The following is a 19,233-nucleotide window of genomic DNA, read 5'->3' as shown; positions in this document are numbered from 1 at the left end:
GTTTGAGTGCGTATTTCCTCAGTGGAACGCCTCTTCTTGTTTGGTTTGAGTATTTCAGCTTTGGTCTGGTCTACCCATTATCCATATAGATATCCTTGCCCCCCCCCCCCCCCCCCAACTGAGTCTTTTCATTGATTTATTTTCATGGGAATTCCCTTGTGTCTCCAGCAGTTTTAAGTCATAGTCTGGCCTACGCACAACTTTTTTCCCCAGAGTCTCTGTCTCCCCAGTGAGTTTTCCTTACGGAATACATTTTACTCTTGTCGAACTTTAGTCTCTTCCATATTCTTTTCCTTTGTGGCCATATATCCCCCCCTTAATAAATATTTATTTTAACATTCGTATCATATGCATCATAAGGTCTCTTATGAGCCAAAATTCGTTTCTAGATGTTGTTATTTAAGTCCATTCATCTGAGTTGATACGAAGATTCTAACCTTTACATCCTCAGTTAGAATGTCCTTAAATAGGGGCAGTTGTAAGACCCCAATTTTGACCCTAAGATCCCTCATGTTATCTCATCATTTTCATTGGCTTTAGGATCCCACCTTGGCATCCTCCTTACCCCTCATTCATTGGGTATACGTTGCGAGAGATCACCAAGCAAATTTGATTGTATCATACTTTGTTTTTCTTAGTTTACTAACCAAAATGCCAAAAATATGTCTATGTATAGCTTTGTTTCTTTTGTAGGTAGTGTGTGCATTCACCAATGCCTCATCAAGCCCATATCTAGGGTTTGAGACCCTCATTGCAAGGAGATAAATCAAGGGATAGTTAAAATTGTTTCTAGACATCATATATGGATCCCCATATTTTTCATTTATCATTTGGATCAAGAAATCATCAAGAGTTTGAAGCTTGTTTGCCTTGGAAGCCCTAATTCATCTAGGTATCTTGTGTGACTTCCTCAGCAATTTTCTTCAACATTTTATCAAAAATATCAAGGGATACTTCATTATACATCATATTATGTATATATGATCCTATATGAGTCCCAAATATCAATATAACTTCAAGTTTGCAAGTTGGTTCAAGGAGGTTGACCAGAGAAAGTCAACTGGTCAAATGAAAATTATTCAAATAGAAAACTTACTCCTGATGACATTACAAATAACTTTCATGTTGAGGTCAAGATCTATGTTTTCTTGGAAAGTCATTTTTTATGGTGAAAGATTATAGGTCATTTTGTTTGTGCCCTAGTTAGGAGGTCAACTTCCAAGGACCATAACTTACTCAATTTTTATGATATGAAGATCATCTAAGTTTCATGATTAATTTAATGATGTCATATCCAAATTTTATTCTTTGAGAAACTTCAAATTAAACTTTCAAAGGCATGTGCCAAAATGAAACATTATAGGTCATTTTGGACCATTACCATTGAACAAGAAAATTTCCTCAACTTCTAAAATGCATAACTCCCTCATGCCAAATCCAAATGAGGTCAAATTTATGACCCAATTTAAGAGGTTTTAAATAGATGCAACTTTGATGAAGTAATTTATTCCATTTGAAGCTCATAGAAAATGTTATTCAAGGTGGAAGAAGTGGATATTTGACTTGGTACTTAGAAAATTTTCAATTATGTTTGATTTTTTAAACTTCCACATTAAAATTCATCATGATCCACACTTAAAATGGAAACGTGTTCAACATGAAAGTTGTTCCCCTTGATGTCACCTTTCCAAAAAGTCCAAGATCACTTCATTTGGACAAGATTTGAGGGACTTGTGCTTGGTTACTTTGTTGGGTTCATTTTGGCAAGATTTGGATTCAAGTGATCATTTCCCTTTGCATGTTTCCATGTGATGACCTCATTACTCCTTATGCATGAATTGAAGTTGGATTGCATCATTCTTTAGGCCTAAATCATTTCCCATGCATCCATGCACTATGGTTTCTAACTTTGTCAAAAATTTGAAGTGTGCAAAATTGAATTCCATTGACTATATAAACAAGTGCATTGCCTCAAGAATGACACACACACCTTGCCCAAGCTTTGCCAAGAGATCTCAGAACCTCATACCATAGAATTCCTTGAAGATTTCTTTGAAATCGAGTTTTAATTTCACCTTCTGTTTTGAAGTTCAAACTCCAAGGATTCATAGCCTTTCTAATCTCAATTGTTCACTACGAGCAAGAGGAGGAATAATCAAGCAAATTTAGATCGAGATCAAGCCAATTTGAAGCTACCCGAAGGTGATTTTTCACAAACTTTGAGCCTTCGATTCTCTCTTAATTCTTCACCATTCTCTTTGATTTTTGGTTGGCTGAAGACTTACCAATGTAGGTAACAAGATTGAGTTGCTTTAAGGTCAAATCAAAGTAACTCAGATCATGAACCTCAAATTTCAAATCCATGTATCTTTCTATATACTTGGAATTGGAAGAAATGGAGGTCAGATTCGTGCTCTTGAGCATTTTTCCTTCAAAAATATGTACTCACTTTTCATTTTTCATTTGGTTGAGGGTGGACCAGTCCGGTGAGGTCCACCGGAGAGGATGACCGGAGCTAGGGTTCCGGTGGTGCATTGATAAGGTCCAAGCCATCTGATCTAGTTCCCATGTTTTAATCCTGAGCATCTCTGATTACCACGATTGCATTTCTTTGACTTTGGTCTATGGTGGATAGCGCGCGTGTGGCCATCAGATATGCCACCTCAATTAATGAGGGAGATCTGATGGCCCTTTTTTTTTTGCATTTTATGAATTACCATTTAATCCACTTATTTTATTTAATTCATAGAAATTTAATTTTTAATCCAAAAAATATGGGACTTTCACCAAAAATCTTTAAATATTTTTCCCTTTCATACTCTGAATTAAAATTATTCTTTGGATTAATTTTGGTATTTTCCATGAATTAAATGTTTTTCCATATATATTTAATTGTTTAAAAATACTTATGACTTTTTGAAAATAGTGAAATTTTTTATCTAAGGTCATTTAACCTTGTTTAACCTAGGATAAATCCCTTGGCCATGTATATGGTATTTTGAAGGGATTTTAGGTTTTGACCAAATTAAAATGTATTTTAATTCATTTTTAATATGATATTTAATTGATTAAATGTTTAAAAATATTGTTGAACCATTTTTATAGTCTTGTGATGTTTGAATTTCTATTTTGGGCCTTGGTCATGATTGATTTGACTTTTGTTGGATCAAATCCATTGGATTTAGGAGATTGATGAAATGTACATTCCATATCCCAAAATGAATGAATGGTTTTGATTTATTGAAATTCCTCTCATGATCAATTTGTCTTTCTATCTTTCTATCTTCCTTTCCCTCTTCATCTTCATCTCTATTCTTTCCGATTCCCCATTTGACCAATGGAATCTCGAATGTCTAAAGGCTAATTGATTCATCAATGACCTTGTGTCAGATGAATCAATACAAGTATGACTGAGATAGGTCCATCCCCTTTTTTTTAGTGTGTGGTATGTTTTAGGAGTTTGGTTCCTTGTACCAAATCTCTAACATGCATTAACACCTATATTTTTATTGCTCGACCTCAGATAGTTGTGACTTCTAGATAAGTCCAATTACAATTGCTTAACATAGAGCTAAATTTGACCCTCAAGGCATAACATTCTAGTAAGTGAGATTGTAAGTCTCCCATTCTTCATGGCATTGTATGGAGGCTTGATCTCTTTTACTTTCATGAGAGCTAGTGGCATACATGTTTAATTATCCAAGTTAGAGCCTTTCTCATGGAAGATGTCTTGGTGTAAGGATTCATACTTGTGAATGAATGGTTGAGTGTTCTCCAAAGAATGACTTAATCAATTAAAAATCACCACTAACACCGCTAACTTTTGACTAACATTTGACTAACTCTTGTTAATATTGCTTTAATTTCAAGTCACTTACTATTACGCAATTTAAATTTCAGTCATTTATCATCAATTTTAATTTACGTTCCATATAACTTGTTTATGCTTCAAGTCTTCTTCACTTTTCTCATTTGAGCCATATCTTGTAATTCTATATATTGTTTGCCTGCTTTTGGTTTTGTTTATGGTCTTAGGATCTTAAAATATTTAATAATAAGAAAAAACCCTAAAAAACATTTGGTGGACTGTTGAACTTGATCTGAACTTTTGGACGTAGGATTAGGCAACATTCCCTATGCTAAAGAACATGGTCAATACCAACATTTGAGACTAAGCTATCTTTGAACTATGCTTTCATCTGATGTAAAACTTGAGAATTTCTTGGATCCATCTGCTACTCTGTCTTTGTGCTTAATGTAAGTCTGAAGTCAGTCTAAGAGAGGGGGGGGGGGGGGGTGAATTAGAAACCTTGAAATTTTCTTGTTGTAAGCATTATTTTTCTGGTTTATAATGGTGTTTAGGAAAGTGGTAAAGTGCAGAAAAATAATGACACGGAGATTTATCCTGGTTCCCTTCACAATCCGAAGGTACATCCAGTCCCTTTTCCAACAAGAAAGAGATTTTCACTATTTGTTTGGACTTGTACAATGACCAACAAAGACCACCAAGAACAAACTCTTGGATTTCCAACAAAGTCCACTTATGAGAACAATCCTCTCAAAGTGACTCTCTTGTTTCTAAACAACAAGGAAACCTTCTTAGTGATAAGAGAACAATTCTCTCTTATGCACCTCTTACTATCAAACAAGTAAGGATAAAACACTCACTATCTTAATTCCACTAATGCTGGAAAATTAAGATGTGAAGAATAACAAGTGTATAATATAAATGGAAGTTTGAATAATCTGGAAATATCTGCACATCAAGCAAAGGATTGATCTTCTCCTTTTGGAATAATCAATCTCACAATGTTTATAGAAGTGTTCAAATGATGCATATGAATTTTGGACACTTATCTTTGAAAATAGTAAACAAAGGAAGATTGTGAAAATTAATTTTTTAGGAGGTGATTTGCAATCTGAAAATTTTTAGTTTAAATATCCTTTTATGGACCTTTTTAAACAGGTGCAAACAACCAATGGATGCCATGGTTCATAGAGAACAAACTCTGCCCAGAAATTGAGTTTTGTTTCGGGTTAACCGGTTACCCCAAAAGTGTTAACCAGTTACCACTATTGAAAAAAGGAAAAATTGAGAACTTTTAAAAGTTGTAACCATTTTGAAATAAATTCTAAGTGTCCATATCATATTATGCATGCAACAGTCAATTGAACACTTTATATATAAACATTAACTAAGATTAAATTCCAATACCTTTGTGATCAATTTCTCGAGCGACTTTGAGCTATGTATGATTGAAACTTTGTGTGAATTTGCTCTATTGAAGTCTTGATCCATTCTTTGATGATTGACCTTGTACGAGCATTATTGTCTTCATCAAAATACTCGAGAAGCCATGTCTTCACATTCTCCCCCTTTTTGATGATGACAACCCGATTCAAAAGGCGATTCTTGAAAGAGTCATCGAACTTGATGTTCTAACACGTTTGCTCCCCCTATGATAATGCTCCCCCTAAATTCTTGATTTATTTGGAGACTTTGAAATTTTGAGTTCCTGTAAGTTTGTTAGATACATACAATATATGCTAGAGAATCTCTTCTCCCCCTTTGTCATTATCGAAAAGGATGGGACAAGACATATTAACAGTTTGGAGATCATGCATATAAAAAGCATACAATACATCATATAATTAAGAGCCATAATATATTTAAAAGATATGAATTTAAAAAAATGAAATTTATTTTTCAAAAAAAAGAACAGCAGCGAGGTAACCTGTTACAGGAAATGTGGTAACCGGTTACGTTAAACAAAAAGTAACCCAGAAGTCAAAAACGCTACTGGTTAACCGGTTAACAGAAATGTGGTAACCGGTTACTTATTGAAAATTTTGTAAAACACCATTTTTTCTATTCTTTGGTAAGATAATAATGTTTTTGCGTACCTTTGCCCTGGTTCATCATAAGACAGGTTATGACGAGTTTATATGTCACCTTCATCCAATATTCCAAGCTTTCTTCGAATTTTGTAAAACGGTTCCTTTGCGAGAGGCTTGGTGAAAATGTCGGACAGTTGGTTATGAGTATCCACAAATGTAACTTCAACATCCCCTTTGAGCACGTGGTCACGAAGGAAGTGATGGCGGATGTCGATATGCTTCGTTCTTGAGTGCATGACTGGATTTTTCGTAATGTTGATGGCACTTATGTTGTCACATCTTAGAAGAATACATCTGAGATCTATTCCGAAATCTCGAAGTTGTTGCTTTAGCCAGAGTATCTGAGCACAAGAGCTGCCTGCGGCTATATATTCTGCTTCGGCTGTACTCAGAGCAACACACACTTGTTTCTTGCATGCCCATGAAACTAGTGCATTTCCGAGAATGTGACCTGTTCCACTCGTGCTTTTCCTACCTGTTTTACATCCTGCATAATCTGCGTCAGAGTAACCAATTAAATTGCACATACTACCTTTAGGATACCATAGGCCAACATTTGTCATTCCCTTGAGATACTTCATGATTCGTTTAATGGCGGTGAGATGTGATTCCTTTGGATTAGCTTGAAAACGAGCACAGAGACATACACTAAACATTTTGTCAGGACGGCTTGCCGTCAAATACAACAAGGAACCAATCATACCTCGATATTTGGTGATATCAATTGAAGTACCGGATTCGTCTTGATCAACATAAGTTCCGGATCCCATAGGGGTAGACATTTGCTTGCAACTATCCATGTCGAATCTTTTCAAGAGTTCTTTGCAATACTTGGATTGATTTATGAAGATACCATCGTCTAGTTGCTTGATTTGTAAGCCGAGAAAATAATTCATTTTACCCATCATGGACATCTCGAATTCTCCTTGCATCATTGAGGAGAATTCTTCACACATATCTTTGTTTGTTGATCCGAATATGATATCATCAACGTATACTTGTACCAACAATGTGTTGTTCTTGATTCTTTTGATGAAGAGAGTTTTGTCAACCTTGCCTTTTTCAAAACCTTTTTCACAAAGAAAGTTGCTAAGTCGATCATACCAAGCCCTAGGCGCTTGTTTCAATCCATAAAGAGCCTTTCTTAGCTTGAAAACATGTGAGGGATTCTTGAAATCTTCAAAGCCTGGGGGTTGCTTTACGTAAACTTCTTCGTTGATGTAGCCATTAAGGAATGCGCTTTTGACATCCATTTGAAAAAGCTGAAAGTTTAGTGAGCAAGCATAAGCAAGTAAAAGGCGTATAACTTCTAACCTTACTACCGGAGCGAATGTTTCTTCGAAATCAATTCCTTCTTCTTGGTTGTAGCCTTGTGCGACCAGCCTTGCTTTGTTACGAACAATGATGCCATTTTCGTCAAGTTTGTTTTTGAAGACCCATCGAGTTCCAATGATGTGTTTATTGCTAGGTCTCGGAACAAGTTCCCAAACTTGATTTCTTTCAAATTGATTGAGTTCTTCTTGCATAACAGTGATCCATTGGTCGTCTCCTAAGGCTTCATCAACTTTGGAAGGTTCAATTTGAGAGGCAAAAGCCATGTTTATGCAAGCATCCTTTAAATTCAATCTTGTTGAGACTCCTTGACTAATGTCACCAATAATCTTGTCGATTGGATGGTCTCTATGAGTTCTCCATTCTTTAGGTAAATCATTGATGTTTGCGTCTTATGGATCTTGTTCTTCATGGTGTTCCGGTTGATTTTCATTACCGGATATGAAATCTATCTCTTGAGGAATATCTACTAAATCATCATCATTATCAACAATAATATCCTCCTTGGAGGGGTTAGTTTCATCAAATGATACATGCATAGATTCTTCAATAGTTAAAGTTCTTTTGTTATAAATCCTATAAGCTTTGCTAGAGAGAGAATAACCAAAAAAAATACCTTCATCGGATTTTTCATCAAACTTACCAAGATTATCTTTGTCATTGTTAAGGACAAAGCATTTGCATCTGAAGATATGAAAGTAGGCTATGTTCGGTTTTCTTCCCTTGAAAAGTTCATAAGGAGTTTTCTTCAAGATAGGTCTAATATTGACTCGATTACTTACAAAGCATGTCGTGCTTACCGCATCCGCCCAAAAGTATTTTGGAAGATTGGAGTCGCTAAGCATTGTTCTTGCAAGCTCAATGAGAGACCTATTCTTTCTCTCCACCACTCCATTTTGTTGAGGAGTCCTTGGTGCCGAGAAGTTATGAGAGATTCCATTTTCATTGCAAAATTCTTCAAAGGAAGCATTTTGGAATTCTCCACCATGGTCACTTCTTATGGAGGCAATGGTTAGTGACTTCTCATTTTGGATTTGCTTTGCATACTTCTTAAATGCTTTGAATGCGTCATTTTTCTGCAATAAAAAGAGAGTCCAAGTGTATCTAGAGAAATCATCAACAATGACTAAGGCATAAATATTACCTCCGAAGCTCTTTGTTCTTGATGGACCGAATAAGTCCATGTGCAGCAGTTGTAATGGCCTTGAAAGTTGATTTATGTTGTTTCCCCTTTTGGCACGCATCAGAAAGTCTATCTTTGATAAACTTTATCTTGGGAAAACCCATGACGAGGTCATGCTTGATCAACTTATTCAAATGTTCCATATGAATATGTGTGAATCTTTTGTGCCAAAGCCATGAATCGTTGTTGTTTGCCATGTTGGTTCAAAATTACTTCTATACCTAGAAGGATAAGACTTCTTCTTAACAAGGTTTTTCTTTTTAGGATAATGATGAACTATTTTAGGTTTGTTCACTTTCTCTTGGATTGGTTGGTCACTTGCCTTAACAAAGATTGTCTTGTTTGAGCTTGGTTTTGAAAACTTTGAGTAACCAAGCCCACTTTTATCATTTGAATATCTTTGTTGGCTAAGTACACCCTCCAATCCAATTTGTCCTTTTTCGTATCTTTCAAGAACTCTTTTTAGTTGGACAATTTGAAAATAAAGTGACTCACATTTATTGCATACAAAATTTTGTTTTTGATCACTAATCATCTTTTCTTTTTCAACTTCAAAACCTTTTTCCATTCTCTCAATTTTCTCTTCCAAAACTGAAATTTGTTTCTTTTGAGATGATATAGTTTTATACAAAATTTTGCATTCATTTAATAATTCATCTATGGCACCTTGCACATCATTATCAAAAAGCGAAAAATCATTACTAACCTTATTTACTTCATCATCGGAATGGCGTGAGGCCATTAATGCTAGGTTTGCACTTTCATCACTATCTGAGTCGGATGACGAGCTTATTTCGTTATCTTCCCATGCGACATAATCCTTTTTGTACTTGTTCTCCTTCTTGCTTTCGAATCCACTTTTCTTAGGTAGTTGAGGACAATCTGGTTTTATGTGGCCTTGCTTACCACATTCATAACATGTTACCTCTTGCATTGAAGTGGAAGCTTCTCTTTTCTTGATGTGTTTCTTTCTTTTCGCATAGAAGGAAGGTTTGTCATTCTTACCGAAAAATTTGCCTAGCCTTTTAACAAGTAACAAGAAGTTTTCATCCTCCTCCAGATTGTCTTCTTTCTCAACATCTTTGGAGTCAACTTTCAGAGCGATGCTTTTGGGCTTCTTATCTTGATTCTCATGTTTTTCAAGTCTTCCAAGTTCCGTCTCATATTCTTGAAGTTTTCCAAACAAAGTAGCGGAAGTCATTGTGGATAGACTTTTCTTTTCTCATATTGCCGTCACTTTTGGTTGCCATTCCCTGGTTAAAGATCTAAGCACTTTAAGATTCAATTCATCATTACTTAAAGTCTTACCTAGAGCTTTTAGATGATTTGTCAAGTGCACAAATCTTTTCTGCAAGTCAAGGATGGATTCTCCGGGCTGCATTCTGAACAACTTGTATTCTTGACTCAAGGTATTTAATCTTGATCTTTTAACTTCGGCAGTTCCTTCATGAGTTTCTACCAAGGTATCCCATATTTGTTTTGCCGTTGTGCATGCCAAAATGCGAAAGAATTCATCCATGCTGAGTGCATTTTGAAGAAGATTTATTGCCTTTTTATCATAGAGGACCTTCTTCTTATCATCATCATCCCATGAAGTTTTAGGCTTTGATGAACCAACGCCGTTAACAACCGTTGTAGGAACAAAAGGACCATTTTGGACAGCATCCCATATTTCTTCTCCTTGTGCTTTTAAATGAGCCTTCATCCGAATTTTCCAGAAGTCAAAGTATTCACCACAGAATAGTGGAGGCTTGTTATTGCTACCACCATCTCTGAAGACTAGATTATTATTTGCGGAAGCCATTTTGGATCGTCTAGGAACAAGTTACCTATAACCTGCTTTGATGCCAATTGTAAGTCTGAAATCAGTCTAAGAGGGGGGTGAATTAGAAACCTTGAAATTTTCTTGTTGTAAGGATTATTTTTATGGTTTATAATGGTGTTTAGGAAAGTGGTAAAGTGAAGAAAAATAATGACACGGAGATTTATCCTGGTTCCCTTCATAATCCGAAGGTACATCCAATCCCCTTTCCAACAAGAAAGAGATTTTCACTATTTGTTTGGACTTGTACAATGACCAACAAAGACCACCAAGAACAAACTCTTGGATTTCCAACAAAGTCCACTTATGAGAACAATCCTCTCAAAGTGACTCTCTTGTTTCTAAACAACAAGGAAACCTTCTTAGTGATAAGAGAACAATTCTCTCTTATGCACCTCTTACTATCAAACAAGTAAGGATAAAACACTCACTATCTTAATTCCACTAATGCTGGAAAATTAAGATGTGAAGAACAACAAGTGTATAATATAAATGGAAGTTTGAATAATCTGGAAATATCTGCACATCAATCAAAGATTGATCTTCTCCTTTTGGAATAATCAATCTCACAATGTTTATAGAAGTGTTCAAATGATGCATATGAATTTTGGACACTTATCTTTGAAAATAGTAAACAAAGGAAGATTGTGAAAATTAATTTTTTAGGAGGTAATTTGCAATCTGAAAATTTTTAGTTTAAATATCCTTCTATGAACCTCTTTAAACAGGTGCAAACAACCAATGGATGCCATGGTTCATAGAGAAGAAGCATGAATTGAAAATATGAAAAGTTGCAATTTTTCTCAAAAATTCCTAGTAGTAACCGGTTACCCAAATTGTGTTAACCGGTTACATTAATTGTAACGTTAAGAAAAATTCAAATTTTAAACTGTGTAACCGGTTAACAAGAAAGTGTTAACCGGTTACATGTTAACAAACTCTGCCCAGAAATTGAATTTTGTTTAGGGTTAACCGGTTACCCCAAAAGTGTTAACCGGTTACCACTATTGAAAAAAGGCAAAGTTGAGAACTTTTAAAAGTTGTAACCATTTTGAAATAAATTCTAAGTGTCCATATCATATTATGCATGCAACAGTCAATTGAACACTTTATATATAAACATTAACTAAGATTAAATTCCAATACCTTTGTGATCAATTTCTCTAGTGGCTTTGAGCTTTGTATGATTGAAACTTTGTGTGAATTTGCTCTATTGAAGTCTTGATCCATTCTTTGATGATTGACCTTGTACGAGCATTGTTGTCTTCATCAAAATACTCGAGAAGCCATGTCTTCACACTTAATTGTTATTTTGATCTTGTGTCTGATGTTTTGTTCTAAGTTGATCAAGGAATATTTCATCTGATACATTGGACGACAATGACGATTGCTAGCTATTGGAATGCTTGCTTGGATGTGGCCATCTTTATTTGATACCTTGATCTTCATTATGTCTGGATATTACTCATTTCATATTGATCATTACTTGATTAAAGTTCAAAGGAAAATGGGTTTCTATATGACATTCTTGTCTGTTGGATTGGATCCCATTGGTCAGATCTTTTCAACTCTTAACTTTTAAATTTGTGCTTATGATAGCCTCTTCATCTCCTCCCACTTATTAAATTTCAAAGTCTCTCCCTAATTTCAAAAACATTTCTTTGCTTTTGATTTCAAATTTAGACATGTTTTAATGATTAAAAACTTTGGCCTTATGCCATTGAATTTTCAAACTCTTTCTTAAATCAAATTTGTAAATAAAATTAACCATAGTGACTTAAATTTCAAAAGACAAAAAGAACTAATAACTCCATTAAAATTTTTGCCCCTTTGTGCCTTTTCTTATTAAACTTTTGTTAAAAATAATTTTACCAACTTATTTGAAATTTATACCACGAACTACGAGGGTTTGATCCCTCATTTTTATGTTGGTACATAGGCACGAGATCGAAGGTCTTGTCAAACACAAAAAGATAATCAATGAATTCTTTTGTTACCCGTACACTCTATTTTATCAAACATCATTTATAGCAAAAACAAATGCACACATAAAAAATGGCTCCCTAGGAGTACCTAGGATACTTTGGGTGCAACACCTTCCCTCTATGTAACCAACCCCCTTACTTGTAATCTATGGTATTTTGTTAGTTTTGATTTGAAAAATTCTTATCTTTGGGTTTGGTTCGTACTTTTCCCTTTTCCTTTGGAAACAATAAAAGTGCGGTGGCGACTCTGGTTTTATAGATGTCAAGTTTATCCATAACTTGATGGTCATGAGTTTACCGCTACAATGGGCAATCTGCATGGCCCATATTGATATAGGATGGTAGGGAGTACATCCTCTGGCTTTTCCAACTTGGTTTTGGCCGGTGAAAGGATTGAAAATATGATAAAGATGGGGAAAATCCAAAATGATATAAGTACCACCGGTGTTGCAAAGAAACCCTTTGTTGCATACGGAAAGAAAAGGGAAAGAGAAACTAATTCAACCGCAGTAATCAGAATAAGAACCCCGACATATTGGGTCCAGCATCAGCAGGTGGTCGCCGTAGCTCTAGTCCAACAACAACAGCCATTCACAATTCCAGTTCCACAACAACAACAACAATAACCACATTATCAATAACAATAACGACAACCTCGTTATCAACAACAACCATGTTATCAGCAATAACAGCAACAAATACAAAGACGTCCCGAGAGAAGGTTTGATCTAGTCCCAATGTCATACAGACACATCCTACCATACTTGTTGCAAGGATCATTAGTACAATTAAGGGAATTAGGGCCACCTTTGGCGGTTCTTCTTCCCGGATACGATGTTAATGCCTGATGTGGGTTCCACTCAGGTGCTCCTGGCCATTCAATTGAGAACTGTAAGGCCTTGAAATATAAGGTGCAAAGATTTGATCAATTCCAAAGAAATTACATTCGCGTCTAACAACCCGAATGTAAACAATAACCCAATTCCTCCTCACAACAAATAACCCGTGAACATGGTAGAGATGGACAATGGAAGAAGATTGATAACCTCTATGGACGAACTGAAAACTCCACTCATCGAAATAAAGAACGTCTTAATGAAAAATAATGCATTTCATGTTTGCAGAACCACTTATGAAAATTGTCTAATTAACCCACAACAATATGGAATTTTAAGGTCTACCATACAGAAGCTGATGGACCAAGGGATTTTGTTAATAGATCACCCATCCACTATCAAAGAAGTATCTATTCTTGAGATCCCGTATGACTAAGTTTTACCATTACATATACCATATGATTTCTCTTAGATGACCCTCGCTGAAAACCCCATTACTCCTATGGTGATAACAATACCCGCATCGTTTCCCTACAATGACGTGAAAGCTATTTCGTGGGTGTACGACTCAGTAGTCTATATATGTGGAAAAATAATGCAAGAGAAGCCCATGACGTGTGATGAACCGATAGTGAGCATAGCCAATACCAGAGGGGTTTTGTATGATGTCTGAAGCACATCGTGACGCCTTGGTCAAATTTCTAAAAGTCGCTCACATGCCGCAGGAGATTTTTGACTACCAATTTAACGGAGTGGACAACAACATAGCTATCAGCCTGAGTCTGGGTTTTAGTGATGAAAAACTACCCGCCGAAGGAAGGAATCATAACAAGGCTCTACACATCTACGTTGAATATTGGATCATCTCTCAATGTGTTTCCTAAGAGTTCTCTTTCAAAATTGACCATTGAAGGACTTGTGATGAAGCCAAGAGAGCTGGTGGTAAGGGCGTTTGACGGGTCAAGGTAAACAGTAATTGGTGAAGTAGATCTTCCCATCAAGATCGGCCCTCATACTTTCTTCATCACTTTCTTCGTGATGGACATATATCCAGCCTATAATTGTTTGCTAGGACGGTCGTGGATACATGCAGCCGGTGTAACACCCTAAACCCCACATACAATTTTAATGCATAATTTAATAAAAATGCAACCACAAAGGGTGTCACTCATATCAAACATATCCTGCTCCATAACACGGGTTATAATTTCACATAAACACCTATCATCACATGTACACCTTCACTTAGGTATCATTACAGCGACATCTGATAACACTGAAATTTACCGTATTTTCGACTCCGATTTCACATGCATTCTAGTTGTTTTATTGTTATTTTGTTGTTTTATTACTATGTTTTTCTTTGTTTTCATGTTTTTACTTTAATCGGAGCCCCGATCGAGAAAAGGAGCGAAAAAGAGCTAAAAACCCTAAAATTCAGCATTTTGTACTTGTGGCTTCCACCATGGCTGGCGCCATAGACCCTGCCATGACGTGTCCAAGCTCAACCTCCCTCAACTTCCACGTTCCCCACTACTTCCACTAAGGCGCCTCAGATTGGCCTTGTGGCGGGCGCCATGGCCTTGTGGCGGGCGCCACAAGAGGAAATGTTTTCCCTCCCATTTTCAAGTTGAAGGGTATCCTTGTCATTTCCATCTTTTTACTTGCTTATAAATAGAAACTCGAAATCACTTTCTCAATCATCCAAACTTAGAGCAGAGGCAAACTCAGAGCAACTTTGTTTCACTTAGGCATATATTCAGTATTCGAAAGTGGTAATCGCTTTGCTTTGGAGTGTTACCACAATTGTGTAATCGAGTCTGTAATCGAGTTTGGAGCACTTTGGAAGGAAGTTAATCCTGCCGCCATTTTCATTTCCGCTTTGCAATTTATTCAACCCTCCGATTGGAGCAGGTTTTTATTACTTGTCTTTATCTTATTTATTTTCCCGCACTCGCTTTACTTTATTTATTTCCTCGCACTCGCTTTACTTTTATTTATTTCCTCGCACTCGCTTTACTTTTATTTATTTCCTCGCACTCGCTTTACTTTTATTTATTTCCTCGCACTCGCTTTAAATTATTTATTTTCTCGCACTCGCTTTAAATTATTTATTTTCCCGCACTCGCACTACTTTTATTTACTTTCCGCACTCGCACTACTTTTATTTAAATTAATGCACTTTTACTTTACCATGTCTAACTAAATTTATAAGGTTAGAATGTAAGGATCATAATTGAACCGATAATCCGTACAATTGTTCGTAGAAGCACTTAAGGGCTATTTTAACTTTCAACTTAAGTTTTCCCGCACTTCAATTCCGTTGGGTAAGATCGAAAGCCGTCCAACGTCTATTTAAACTTAATTGTTTTTAACTATTTCAAAAACAGCGAAAGCGCTTTGTTTAGTTCATTAGGAGTTTTTAACTTAAGAAGAAAAGAGATTTTAAAACTATTTTCGGACGTGTTTATAAGTTTAGAGTCTGGTTCATAAGAACCTCTTTTTGTTAAGAAATCCAGGTTATAATACTTTTCAACTTAGTCAAGATACTATATTTCTTAAAAATAGGTTTACTACTCTAACGTAATGCGCGCCTTTTTTAAGTGACAATAAGAGGGTTTGATTAGGGAGTACAACTCGGTTCTGAATACGCGAAAGCGACAGTTCCTGTTAAATTAGTTCTTTTCAAAGTAGGAAACATTTCCCGTAAGTAGTTCTATTAGCAAGTACTTGGATTATTAATTGATTATGTGAATTATATTCGACCATGTCTTTATTAATTAAAATTTATTCAATAATTTAATTTTCATTGCACACTCTAAAAACACCTATTTTGATTGCCTTTGATAAACACCATAACAATAGATAACGATAGATTGACACTTGGTCTCTGTGGATTCGACAATCTTTTATATTACTCTGACGCGTTCGTATACTTGCGAAAAGCACACGCATCAAGTTTTTGGCGCCGTTGCCGGGGACCAATTTCGTCAAATTTCATTTTCCTGTTGTTATATCGTTTAGACTTAGGCTATTTCCCGCCGGTCAATGCGAAGAACTCGCAGCACCGGAAGTTTAAGCTTAGTATACCCTCTGGCGGAACCTGAACGTTACGCTCGCGCACGTTTATTCTTTCATAGAATTAAGAGAGCTATGGCCAAAGATCAAAACCAAAGACCTCTTAAAGATTTCGCTCAACCATCAAATGAAGAACCTAGTTCTAGTATAGTAAACCCAACCATCCCAGCTAATAATTTTGATCTTAAACCATCCCTGTTGCAACTAGTGCAACAGAGACAATTCGCAGGTCTCGCTACTGAGAACCCAAACCAACATTTAAAAATATTTCTTCAATTAGCAGACACTTTTAAAACCAATGGAGCTTCTCCTGAGGCAATACATTTAAGATTATTCCCTTTTTCCCTCAGAGATAAAGCCCTATCATGGTTAGATTCCCTTCCACCCAATTCCATTACGACTTGGGATAACCTTAGAAGAGTTTTTCTTGCTAGATACTTTCCCCCGAGTAAGACCGCCGTTCTTCGAAACCATATAACTAGATTTACCAAAAACCAAGGAGAATCGCTGTTCGAAGCTTGGGAGAGATATAAAGAGTTGTTACGAGCATGCCCACATCATGGTTTAGAAAATTGGTTAATCATTCAAACCTTCTATAATGGACTTCACTATAACACGAAGATGACCATAGACGCTGCCGCAGGCGGTGCTCTGATGAACAAACCTTATCCTGAAGCTAGTGCCCTCATCGAAGATATGGCTCAAAACCATCAATCATGGGGAGTCGAACGAGCTACAGTTGAGAAGAAGGAAGCCCAAGGAGGAGTGCATGAACTAAGCTCTATAGACATGATGCAAGCTAAAATGGACGCATTAGCCCTTAAGGTCGAGCATATGTGCATAAACCCGAATACTGTAGCCGTAGTTTCGTCGGATTGTGAGATATGTGGAACCAAAGGACACCAATCTGCAGAATGCAGTCTATTAAACGAAACCCACTATGAGCAAGTAAACTACACCCAAGGGAACCCATACTCGAATACCTATAACCCTGGATGGAGGAATCACCCGAACTTCTCCTATAAAAATAATAACCCTATCCAAAATAGTGCACCCCGAGACCTAGTTATCAAGCCCCTAGATCAAATCAACCTATGCAACCTGTACCACCAAAGTCGAGCCTTGAGAAAATTATGGAAATTTTTATCACCGCTCAAACCCAACAAAACAAGGAGCTCATGAACCAGAACATTCATGTTAACGAATTGATTACTCAGTTATGAACCAAGGTTGACCGAATAGTTACTCATACTAAGATGCTTGAAACCCAGATCTCTTAGGTAGCTTTAAACCAAGCCCCTCAGACTACACCTGGAGGACAGTTCCCTGGACAACCTCAACAAAATCCGAGAGGACAAGCCAATGCCATTATCCTACAAAGTGGGAACGCTTATGATGAGCCACCAAACCCTAGATTGAGTGAACCCGAAACTTCTAAGGAATGTAACAAACCCACGGACGAAGTAAAGGAACCAGAGGAACCTGAAAACTAGGAAGGTCGAGAAAAAGGAGAAGAACCTAAAGATAAAACTTACGTACCACCCCCGCCATATAAACCACCTATACCATATCCGCAAAGACTCAAACAAACCCAAATCAATAATCAGTATCAAAAGTTTATTAAAGTTATAGAAAAACTTCATGTAGAAATCCCTTTCACAGAAGCCATCACCCAAATACCTTCTTATGCAAAGTTTCTCAAAGACATCCTTACCAACAAACGTAGACTTGACAATCTGAAGCCTTTGGAATGTAATGCTATTTCCGAGGACAAATTAGCAAAGAAAGATAAAGATCCTGGAAATTTCTCCATTCCTTGCCTTTTGGGTAATCATGTCATCAAAAAAGCTTTTCTATACCTAGGAGCTAGTGTGAGCTTAATGCCTTTAGCGGTTTGTGAGAGGTTAAACTTAGGAGAATTACAACCCACTAAGATGTCACTTCAGTTAGCCGATAGATCTATTAAGTATCCGATAGGCATTTTAGAAGTTGTCCCTGTTAGGATAGGTCAGTTATTTATCCCTACTGATTTTGTTGTCATGGATATCAAAGAGGACAATGATATACCAATCCTTCTAGGTAGACCATTCTTATCGACTGTAGGAGCCATAATCGATGTCAAGAAAGGAAAGTTGACATTTGAGGTAGGTGACGAGAAAATAGAATTTATACTTTCGAAATTTCTTATGGCCCCTGTGATGGGAGACGTGTGTTATGCCTTAGATATCATTGATGAATGTGTTAGGGAATTAGAATAAGAAGAAATTATAAAAACAATTAAGTTACCATCAACTCTCATAAGGGAAGATGATGACTTTAAGAAACCCTACATCGATGATAACCTTTACGAATGTTTATCCCTTACCCCAGATCCTATGCCATGTCCTAAGAAACCAACCTTAGAACTTAAGGAACTACCTAAGAACCTGAGATATGAGTTCCTCGATGAAAAGATGAACCGTCCAGTTATAGTCAGTGCTACCTTGAGCCAAGAGGAAACGAACCAACTTTTAAACGTCTTACGAAGATATCCCTCAGCCTTAGGATATAATATCTCTGACCTGAAAGGTATAAGCCCATCCATATGCATGCATCGGATTTCGCTAGAAGAAGATTCAAAACCCTCCAGGGAACATCAGAGAAGAATAAACCCTATAATGAGTTATGTTGTTAAAAAGGAAGTTCTTAAGTTACTTGAGGCAGGTATAATCTATCAGATCTCGGATAGTAAGTGGGTAAGCCCTATACATGTAGTACCTAAAAAGGGAGGCATCACAGTCGTGCAAAACGATAAAGGCGAACATGTAGCAAAACGTTTAGAAGGAGGATGGCGGATGTGTATAGATTATAGAAAATTAAATAAAGCAACCAGGAAGGATCATTTCCCTTTACCATTTATAGACCAAATGTTGGAGCGTCTAGCCAGACACTCTTACTTCTGCTATCTAGATGGATACTCTGGATTCTTCCAAATACCTATCCACCCCGAAGATCAAGAAAAAACTACCTTTACATGCCCTTATGGAACTTTTGCCTACAAACGAATGCCATTCGGCCTCTGTAATGCCCCAGCTACTTTCCAATGCTGCATGATGTCAA

The 19,233-nt window shown here is 36.6% G+C and overlaps 1 non-coding gene across 1 annotated transcript; it reads right to left on the bottom strand.

Annotated features, from left to right (window-relative positions):
* Positions 1-16,593: 16,593 nt before the first annotated feature.
* LOC127077349 (small nucleolar RNA R71) lies at positions 16,594-16,700 on the bottom strand. Its single transcript, XR_007787180.1, has one exon. It is a non-coding gene; the product is annotated as a small nucleolar RNA R71 (small nucleolar RNA).
* Between the last annotated feature and the right edge of the window lie 2,533 nt (positions 16,701-19,233).

The sequence above is a fragment of the Lathyrus oleraceus genome, chromosome 4, assembly GCF_024323335.1.
Source record: "Lathyrus oleraceus cultivar Zhongwan6 chromosome 4, CAAS_Psat_ZW6_1.0, whole genome shotgun sequence".
NCBI classification, from domain to species: Eukaryota; Viridiplantae; Streptophyta; class Magnoliopsida; order Fabales; family Fabaceae; genus Lathyrus; species Lathyrus oleraceus.
This window is presented reverse-complemented; position numbering and strand designations above follow the sequence as displayed.